Source organism: Triturus cristatus, chromosome 2_1, assembly GCF_964204655.1.
Source record: "Triturus cristatus chromosome 2_1, aTriCri1.1, whole genome shotgun sequence".
NCBI classification, from domain to species: Eukaryota; Metazoa; Chordata; class Amphibia; order Caudata; family Salamandridae; genus Triturus; species Triturus cristatus.
In genome coordinates this window covers 10,182,362-10,193,742 of record NC_140581.1, presented here as the reverse complement: position 1 = coordinate 10,193,742, position 11,381 = coordinate 10,182,362, and positions in this window count along the sequence as shown.

The window sequence follows — 11,381 nt, the reverse complement described above, 5'->3', positions numbered from 1 at the left end:
TCACAATACACCTAAGCCCGCAAATCTTTAAGAAAGGAGAAGGCACAATCCTGAAGATTAAAGGAAAACACATAAAAGGATACCAGCTTTACACCCGCCCCTTAGTGGGAATACAAAACTTGGGCATTAAGGACCACTTCGGAGCAGCAAGACTACCAAAACAGTATAGAACATATTGACATGTGGAGAACACGCTCTTGTAAGTCGGTCACCAAGGATTGTCACAACACAATTCGAACCTCGACAGAGCAACACTAATTCTGGTCAAGCCTAAACAGCCTACAGGACACGTGAGAACTCTTCAGATCGGCACTTTCCCCAGCACTGGAACTGATCTCTGGACTCTCAAACTTTGAACGTAGTTTTTAAATACACAGCTTTTTTTATCTTACGTTGGGCATTATTGATGTACAAAGTTCTTTTTTTTATGTTCTTTCCCCTTTTTTTTGTAAAGGTTTTAATTAACTGTACAATAAATATTTATCTATCATAGAAGATAACGGGAGCTCGCGGCTGTGTTCTCACACTGCACACGGCCTCCGTCGGTCCCCTGTGTCACTACCTTGGGTGGTTCCTTGGGGTCCCAGCGATTCTACAGGCTCTAGACCTTGTGTCTAGTTAAGTTGTGGTTCTTATACCACTATTTTAGTATATGGTTTGGCTCGCCCCTAGGGGCTGACGTGTATTTGCGCTATTTTACTGTAATATTTGAACTGTAACTTATGTGTTTTGACCTCTAGCCTCATAAAGAGACTAGAAGGGTGTGGTTAGTAATAAATACATATATTATATATATATATAGCTGGTGTGGTTGCCTTTCATTTAGCCATTCAAGGGATTATAGACTGGTAAAACAAGCTGCTTTACATTCCTTCAAGACTGAGCCTGAAGGCTGCTCTCCGTAGCTACCACTAGGATAGCTTTCAATCAAGGTTGTCTTTAACCTATCATCAATAAGGGGTTATTTCGACTGGTACAGGGTGCCCACTATAACTAGTGGACAGCATATACCAGGCCAATTTCTCACAGCTGTCTTGAAGGCTCACTAAATCCCTCAATTAAGGCGGCCTGGTGAGAGTGAAAAAAATGGTTATACATATTAATCAAGATTACATCAAAACTATACAGGATCTGCAATAAGAGATTTACCTAAGCAGATAGACTAGTTATTTTAACTGAGTTTAAGATAACTAGTCCTTCCTTAAATCTACCTGCACAAGAAGATGTAGAAATGTTGCACAAGGTAAGGAGCCCGTTAATACTGAAGTTCTTAGTGGCCCAGGTCTCTTGCAACAATGTGATATCTGCTATATCTGCTCTAATAATTTCTAAGAGCCAATCACCATTTGAGAGTTTGGAGTTAACCCCAGCTATAATCCATGACATGATTCTCAATCCTCTCTGCCCAGCTATTTTCCCTGGTCCTGAGCTGGGCTCAGGACCCATGGACACCATTATGGAGCCCCTCTCTAAATGCTCGCCTTCCCCGACCTGCCCCGTTGCTACCGAACAGACAGGAGACTGCTGGTTGGCTCCCACTAGTAAAAAGCCATTTTGGCAGCTTAGTGCCTTCGTAGTGTAAGGTACAAGGGTGCCTCAGTTACATGCATAATTATTTTGAGCATGAAGGGACACCTCCTCCATGAAATGCCTACCAAGAGTAGAGTAAGACAACACTGCAATTTGCGCTGCGTTGCCTTACTCATGATTTATGAGGCCACTCAAAGCCATGTAGGTTGGCATGTGTGGCTTCATACATCAGATTCAGAGCCCTAGGTAACGCATGTACCAGTTTATGTGGATGAAAAGTGACACAGGGCTCTCATAAATAAGCCCTGAGTTGCTTTAATGGAAATTACTAGCTTCCAATGTGAACAAAAATTAAACTATCAAGTTGGAACCTGAGGAAACTATGATTAAAGGCCTGGAGAATGAGGCCTCAGGCTGAAGTTGACAGCACTATAAAGCTATGATAATTTTCCATGTGTTTTTTTTCATAAAAATCAAGGATATGGCACAAATAGAGTCTGATCTCGTAAAAACTGGGGGAAGCATTTTGTGCTGAGCATTTTTATCAGAGTTGAAATAGGTAAAAAAAGAATCTCAATGGCAAAGTGAAACCTTTTATCTTGTGAGACTTTGTGATGTAGTGCCGTGCAAATGAGACTGAACACTTCCAGAAAACAACATGAGTGACCGACCCAGGTGTCAAACCCCTTCAAGCTAACGTAAGAGCTATGTGGCACGAAGTTGATCGATCATACAGTTCTTTCGGGGAGCTCCGAATGTTCCCTGTCCCATTTCTGTTCCTTCATCATGGCATATTGTTCTCCACGGGTGCCACGGGCTATGTAAACATCTTACACCCTACCCTCTCCTCTGCTACGTGCTCGGGATGGTCATTCCTCTGAAGTGCAAACACAAAAAGATGATGGACGGAGCACTGAAACTTTTCAGACACTCACCCCTAGTCACAGATCTGGATTGAATCCATCATTGTTCTTTAGCTCACTTTGCCACCTCAGTTCAGACTCAGCTTTATGCAAATTTGTCTTGACCCTCTGCCTCATGGGAACAGTCCAGCCCGAACTGCCAAGTCAGGTCTTCCCTGAACTGGAAACAAGCATCCCTCACCCCGTTTCGGGATAACACCCCCTCATCAGCCAGGCTAGCTTGAATCCAGTGGCAAAGTGAGCAAGAGACCCACATACCCTGACAACTTAGGGCGAACAAAGCAAAAACAAGGAGATGATGGACGGATCGCTGAAACTTTTCAGACACTCACCCCCAGTCACAGATCTGAGTTGAATCCATCATCCTTCTTTTGCACACTTCACTACCTCAGTTCAGACCCAGCTGTATGCAAATCAGTCTTGACCCTGTGCCTCATGGGAACATTCCAGCCCAAACTTCCACCTTGTCTCAGAAGGTGCAGGCAGCACAGATATAAAGGAAGAAACTGCGGCTTGGTCAGCCAAATTATTTGATACAAGTGCACCCCTGGAAAATACACAGAAGCGTCCTGTACCTGGGTCAACTCACTTGCTATTATGCATATTTGTTACTGATGCCAGGGCCGCCTGATCCACATGGTCCCGGAAGCCAGGAATGATCTCAGCTCTCATTTTTAGGTTTTGCCAGCATATCGCTTTGCGCTGTGCTTGTGAAATCTCTTGTAATCAAATATAAATCTTAAAAGCGACTTATGCCCTGTCGTTACTTTTCATTTGTTTGTGTGCTTGCCACTCCATTTTGCTAGGTTTCTATTGGTTGTACCATGCTAATTCCTGTTGTTCTTCATGTGTTTTTCTTATCAGTGGAGCTTGGCCCAAGTACTTCTTTTTAACTTTTTATCTGCTTTTTTCGACCTACTTATTTCTTTGTGAGCAAGTGTGCTTGGCGACGCGAATATTAAACATTTATTTTATTTGATGTGAGTTCTTTACATATTTTTATATTTGCAGGCACTGGGAGATTTAGTAATTTGCTTATAGGATGTTGAGCCGACGCCAAGAGTCAAATGTGTTTCCCGAGCTCTAAAGTCACACCCTCTCCTCTCTCTCCAAGCCTTGCTGTCTTCAGCTGTCTGAATGGAGGGCGATTAGGCAAATCAAGCAGTGACATAGCAAGGATGTCATATGCCCCAAATACCCTCCATTTGACTGCATTCTAGGACTCCCTTCATTTCAGTCGATTCGTAAATTACCAAACCAATTGCCAAACAAGTAAACTTTGTTTTGTTGTCAATTTACAATGGCTTCTACAATGAATACAGCTGGCAACTTTTGGAACTTGAAACCAACTTGGGGGCATATTATCAAGAGATATATCGCCGCATTTTCGGCAATAATTTTTATCTCAACATCAAGGACACGCTAACAAGCGTCAGTGCGTGTTTCCTAGCGACTTCGCATGTCAGCGATCAATATCACTAATGACATGCAAAGTAAGCGTTCCTGAGTAGAACAACATGGGAATCCCTGCTAACACGGCTTCGCAATATTAGCAAGCCATGCAGCAGACCCGCGAAGCAATAAAAATAACCGCGCTAACTGCGGTTATCGCAGGAATGTAACGCCTGCTTTAAAAGTGACTTAGGCATACTGATAATGGGAGGTGGATTGCCAGGTTAGGTCCACACTCCCTAGCAGCAAGCCTCACCTTAGCGCTGTGAAATCATCGCTGGATTTCACGCGCTATTCCTGGGAATCGGCCTCCATCACTGGAATTACATCGCCTGTTAGCAAAACGTTGATAATACGTGGCTAACACGGCGATGTAATCCAGCGATAGAGTAAATCGCGCTAAGCGGGATTTGCGATAATTATCGCATCTCCTTAATAATATGCCCCTTGGAGTTTTGGCATCATGTGAATTTGAGAAAATTAGTTTACAATGTTGTCCCCTTTTGATATGCACTTTGGGCGAGCTGCATCCATCAACAAGGGCTGTTTCTGTTTGCCTTCACTGTCCTCTTTGATTCCTCATCATTGGTGCTTACGCTCCTGTTACATTCCGTGTTATAGTTTAAATGCTGTTTTGACATTTACGTTTTGTGTCTTTAAATGCATGCGACATGTGTATCTTTGCTTGGGGTTCTAAGTTCTTTCAGAACTTTCTTGATGTAGCATTCCACTTGGTTGAGGCAGTTGTATCTGTCCTTCAACTAATATGGATGCATGTAGCCGTGCTGGAATAAAACTTCATATTTTAAGAATCCTTGGATGTGTTGGATTTTAATATTGGCGACGACTATTACTCCTGCCTTCAAGCAGCACGGGAGCGGAGTGTAACCCACGAGGAGTATTTTGTAACGGAGATACTATTTTCATCGTAAGGAAAAGCAGAGCCTCGTCTATTCTGATGATCGTGATCTGGTCGCATTTGTGCGGTGTGTGACGTGTCCAAAATTGTGCACTTTTCGGAAGTCAACCAAGGTGGTAGCGGTGAGTTTAGACTCTACATAGTAGAGTATTGGCATTTTTTGAAATTCTCCGCTAACACACTCTCACCTGTTAAAGAATTCTCGTAATTCAACCTTCGACTGCTTGGAATCCTTCCTACGACGGGAATGAGCATTGTCGACTTTAGCGCTTGACATCATTGCGCTAACGTGAGTACGTGTAACGCACAGCGGCCATTTTGGGGGGTTGGCATAGCAACCATCAGTTTGCTTACGGAAACACTTGTACTTCAAGAACGCGTCAAGAATTTCTTACGCGCAACGGAGCAATTACATCGGAGGTCATCGGGCACGAGTTACAATTGGTATTTGACAATTTTATAATGCAAAATGCTTTCAAAAACGTAAAATGTGAGTGATCATATACTTTGGTAACTAAATTTGTACTTGAAACCTGTTCACTTCTAAGCCAGTTGGGTTGATTAATTGTGTCAATATCACATTACCATTTTACTTAAGACAACATGCAATTTGAAGCACCAGATACATTTTTACAAAAAAAAGGTGACCCTCCTATTCCCTGGCCGAGATGGAAAGAGGAGTTCTTTACATACATGAAGGCTATTGATGGGGAGCGTATGGGTGCAGAGAGGAAAAAGAGCATTTTGCTGCACTGTTTGGGATCTGAAGGACAAGAAATTTTTAGGGCGCTACCCCAGATGGTACCACAATTGGGTGAAGGTGACAACATGAATACATATGTGGAAGCTCTAACTAGACTTGAGAAAAGATTTAAACCTACTTCAAATATCGCGGTAAACAGATTTAAATTTTATACAAGGTCTCAAAAGGATGTCGAATCTTTCGATGATTTTTTAACTTCATTGAGGTCTTTGAGTTTACATTGTAACTTTGGAAATATGACGGATGAAATGATTCGCGATCAGATTATTGTCCATGTCAAGAACAAAAAAACTCAGGAGAAGTTATGGGTCATGGGTAATCCCAGTTTGGATGAAGCGATCGCTGTAGCGAAATCAACTGAGCTTTCAGAAAAATGGATGGTGGTGGTTAGTTCTAATCCCAACAAACAGTCTACAGAAGAGGACATTTGTGTGGTCAAACCAAAGAATGAACCTAAACTTGATACGCAGCAAGGGAAATCTCAATCTAAATTTGGTGTCAGTAAAAAATATGAACCATCGACTAATGTCATTGCATGTTATAGATGTGGAAGCAGAGCTCATATTGCTTCTTTCCAAGGATGTCCTGCGATATTTAGGGAATGTAAAATTTGAGGTAGGAAAGGACATTTCAGCAATGTGTGCAGAGACAGACGTTATAATAATTACACACGCACCTCGACTTCCAGCAGCTCAGACAATTACAAAGTTACTAGTGTAAATGATATTCAAGATTCCAACAGAGGGCATGTGGTGTCTATATTACAGTATGGTACAGGGAAGGAAAACATGAGTTCTCCTAAATGTCTGTTTCAAATTTGTGGAGTGGATGTGGATCTCATGGTGGACTCAGGTTCGCCATGGACTATCATAACTGCACAATATTTCAATGAAAGGTTGCAAAATGTATGTGATTACAATGAATTACAACAATCTGACGTATATGCTGAAAGTTTTGATGGATCAAAAATTGAGATGGAAGGTTTTTTTCAGGGTTCCACTGCACTTTGGGGGAAGAAGTTCAGTTATCAAATTGTATATTGCTATAAAAGGGGTTAATGTCCTTGGATGGCGTGACCAGTGGAAGTTGGGTGTAACCCTTAACCCACGTGCTGAAAATCCAGTTTCACTGTGTGACGATTCTCTAATGGGTAAAGTAGCCACACTTAATGTTGACATGGAAAATTTAGATAGGGAAAAAAGATTGGTAAAAAAATATGACAAAGTATTCTGTGATAGGTTAGGTAAACTGAGGAACTTCACACATAAAATAGTGTTGAAAGACAACGCCCTGCCCGTTAAGCAAAAATTAAGGGGTGTTCCTATCAATATTAGAGACGAACTCAAAGAAATGCTTAAAGATTTGTTGGATGAAAACATTATTGAACCGATTGAATCGTCTGAGTGGGTTTCTCCCATAGTTTTGGTGCGGAAACCTGACCAAAAGTTGCGTGTGTGCGTTGATTTAAGAGCATTAAACTCTAATATTGTCATAGATTGCCACCCTCTACCTAACATTAATGAGTTAGTTTCATTATTTGATGGTGCACAAGTATTTTCTACGTTGGATTTGAGGTCGGCTTACCACCAAATTGAGCTTGCAGAGGAGTCTAAAAAGCTGACTGCTTTCATTACTCCAGTAGGGCTGTACCAATATAGGAGAATGCCTTTTGGTTTAGCGTCAGCGGCCTCTTTTTTTCAAAGGGTAATGTTCCAGATTTTCAGAGACATTGATACATATGTCAAATGCTTTCAGGATGACATATTGATTTTCTCTAAAAATGTAGTAGAGCATGATGTACATCTCAATGAGGTGTGCAAAAGACTTGAGAGCAATGGTTTTACTCTTAAGGCGCATAAGTGCAATCTATTCAAATCGTCGGTTGAGTATTTGGGGCATACCTTATCAGGTGAGGGTTTAATACCTAAAAAATCAAATGTGGAAGCCATTTTAAATGCCCCTGCTCCCACAAACAGAGATCAATTATTATCTTTTTCAGGTATGTGTGAATACTACAGTAAGTTCGTTGAAAATTTTGCCACTAAAATGGAGCCTTTGAGAATGTTATTAAGGCAAAGGGTTAACTATGAATGGAAAGAGGAACAACAAAAGGCGTTTGCAGCAATCAAAAATGACATTATTAATGCTCCCACTTTAAAGCCGTTTCGCACAAGAAAGGAATGTATTATAACGGTTGATGCCAGCTTATATGGTTTGGGAGCTGTACTATCCCAAATTGATGGCAAATATGAATGGAATGTAGCATTTGCTTCAAAGACTTTGAATGAAACTGAACGCAAGTATGCAGTCATTGAGCGTGAGTTACTTGCATGTGTATGGGGCGTGGAACACTACAGGATTTATGTGTGGGGCAGCAAATTTGTTTTGAGAACAGATCATAAACCACTTGTCAATATATTGTCAACAGGGGGTGGATGGAACTCTACAGCTAGAATTGCCCGACTATCTTCAAGACTTCAGGAATACAATTTTACTGTTGAGTATGTTCCTGGGAAAAAAAATGTAACGGCAGATTGTTTATCACGTCTGCGGTGTGAAGAGGATGATGGTAAAGTAAAAATGGTTAAGGAATGCGATTTTGTTCTGGGCGTTAATGATGTTGTGCCTCCACAATATCACGATATCACTGAACAAAATTGGAAAGAGTCTCAGATCAATGATGATAGGTGGGTAGGTCTTATGAAATGTGTGAATGAAGGTTGGCCAATTAAGAGCAAAGTGAGTCCAGAATTGTTGCCTTTTTACAATGTGGCAGATGAGTTGTTCTGTGAGGGAGAGTTTGTATTCAAAGCGGGTAAGTGTATCCCGCCAAAAGGGATGCAGGAACTGATTCTCAAATTGGCACATAAGACACATCCCGGCATTTCATCTATGAAAAGGTTAATTAGAACATACTTTTGGTGGCCTGGAATGGACAGATTTATTGATCGGATTGTTAGGGAATGTCAGGACTGTTGTTCCAGTGATAAAATGCTAAGAACACAGGTACCACCTCTAAAAATGGTAGATTGGCCTACTGAACCGTGGCAAAAGGTGGCCTTTGATATTTCAGGTCCTTTTAATATGTTACCTGAAAATTCCCGTTTTGCGTTGGTTATTATTGATTACCATTCTAAGTGGCCTGAAGTAAAATTTGTCCCACAAGTGAATACCAATGCGGTTATAAATTTCTTCAAGGAGATTTTTTCAAGAGAAGGGTGTCCTTCTACTTTGATTTCGGACAATGGAGTGCAACTTATTTCGAATGAAATGGAGAGTTTTCTTAAGGCTTGTAATATAACTCACAAGCTGACCTCATTGTATGAACCACATGAGAATGGCCAAGTTGAACGTTTTAACCGTGTTCTTAAGGGTTTCGTCATGGAGGCTGTAAAACAAAAGGGAGATTGGTTAAGTGTGGTTAGAGAACAGTTGTGGGTTTACCGCATCACGCCACACTCTACGACGGAAATCAGTCCGTTCAAACTACTGAAGGGTAGAAATCCTGCTTCGAGTGTTTGTCCTTGGTGGTTCAGAGGAAAGTGTAAAAATTTGTTTGAAAGTGATGAAGGTGTGCACGTTACTGCAAAGAGAGTAGAATGTAAGCAAAACAAAACAAAGTTGTGGTATGATAACAAATGGAAAACCAGGGGACATTCTTTCAGACCTGGAGATTGGGTAAGAATATTGAGGCCGGGCATTTTAGGTAAAGGTGTAAACAAATATGGCAGGCCAATAAAAATAAAGAAAATCTTCAAAAATAGCGTATTGACGCAAGATGGGAAAGTTTGGAATACTAGGAGAGTTGCTAAATGTCCTGTCCAATTGTCTTCTGGTGAAGTCACACATAAGGATGGTGTCCATAGGTATGATGATCAAATAAATGGACGCACTTATGAATCTGTGGCCTCAAGGGTTAAGTCTGATACACGTATCAGAAATGCTCCTGCTTGGCGTGATGATTTTGTATAATTCTGTTTTTTGCTTTCTTTAATATGGGAGATGTGTTACATTCCGTGTTATAGTTTAAATGCTGTTTTGACATTTAGGTTTTGTGTCTTTAAATGCATGCGACATGTGTATCTTTGCTTGGGGTTCTAAGTTCTTTCAGAACTTTCTTGATGTAGCATTCCACTTGGTTGAGGCAGTTGTATCTGTCCTTCAACTAATATGGATGCATGTAGCCGTGCTGGAATAAAACTTCATATTTTAAGAATCCTTGGATGTGTTGGATTTTAATAGCTCCTCTCACCCAGAGCCCTCCATGGCCTCTTCTCCCCCTCCTTCCAAGATGGAACTCAACCCTTTTGGCAGATTTGCTTTCAGCAGCAGCCGGACCTCGCTGAGCGTCAAGGAAGGAGCTTCACTCCTTTAGTATGGAGCCTCCTTTGAACCAAATCACACCTCTTTCACACACAGTCCACGCGAGCTGGTACACAGCACGAAGAACCAAGATGTACCACCTCAAAACTCCAAAACAGCCTGGCATTGTTTACAGCAAGTAGTTTGATTGGACCACTCTCTCTGAGGCTTATCCTGTGAGGGAGGGGTCATTGCTATGTTTTTACAATGGGTTTCATTCTCATGGGAAAGCACTTGGAGGGAAGGGGTGGGGTGCTGAATACCATACTCTTGCTAAAATGTAGCAACAAACTATATAAGGGTGACTTAATACACATTAGAACGTTGAAATGTTGGCAGCTCCTTTGAAAACAATGGCGCGCTCAGGTCTTATGATGGCTGGTAGAAGCCCGGAGCGCCAACATTCCAATGTTTCTAGGTTCACAGCTCTGGTTGTGAACAAAGGCTTCAGGGAGCCCGAGGGGATTTCAATCCCCTCGCGCTCCCTGAAGGCTTTGTTTTATTTGTTAGAACATTCTGCCCTCTAGTGGCAGAATATTCTAATAGCCTTACAGCCCTTCGTAGCAGGGCTATACGGCTATTAAAGTCCCGCTGCTTCCTTAAAGTCCTTTGCCTTAGGCTCGGGCCTTTAACGCTGCAGCGGGCCTTTAATAGCTGGTATAGCCCGCTACAGCGGGCTTTAAGGCTATAATAATGCTTGCAGTTTAGTAAAATATACTTCACACTGTTCATGAGCACCAGTTACATTACACTTTACTTGTTTGTAGTTGTGAGGAGATTACGCGATTTGCCCAGAATCACAGGATGTTGAGCCAACACCGAGACTTGAACCTGGGTCCCGAGGTCCGAAGTCAGCAGCTCTGGTTGCTACGCCACATCCTCTTCCGTCCTTTTTGGTGGGTTTTCTGGGACTCAGCCAAGAGCACAGAATTCCCTCCGGAAACACACCTGGCACTTAGCCTCTTCACTTGAGGAAAAAAATAAAAAGAAATATGGAAAATGGGTTTAAGCAAAGAGTTCCCCCATCTGTAATTGTATTGGGTATTTTTTATTTTCAAGGGACCATTTTTACCTTTTTATTGATTTGATAAAAGCTCCTCCTCCCTTGACTCTCTGATGTCTTTCCCTCCCTGCTCCCTCGTGCTGCTTCATGCTGCAAACCCCTGCTGTTTATACATGTTGCACAGAAGCAGCCCGGGCAGATGTGCGACATGGCTTAGAGTAGCATGTTTAAGAAGCGCTGGGACGTGGTCACAGCTGGCCACGCCATAGTACTTTTTTTTAACTCAAGCCATGTCGCTCAGCAGCTGACGATGTTGAGCAACATGTCAAAAATAAAACATTGACAAAGCTAATACATTTTGCATAGGTGAAACCTATTGGCTTTGCAAATGGTTGTTTTTTAAAGGCGTTTCAGTTGTGCTGCTCTGAG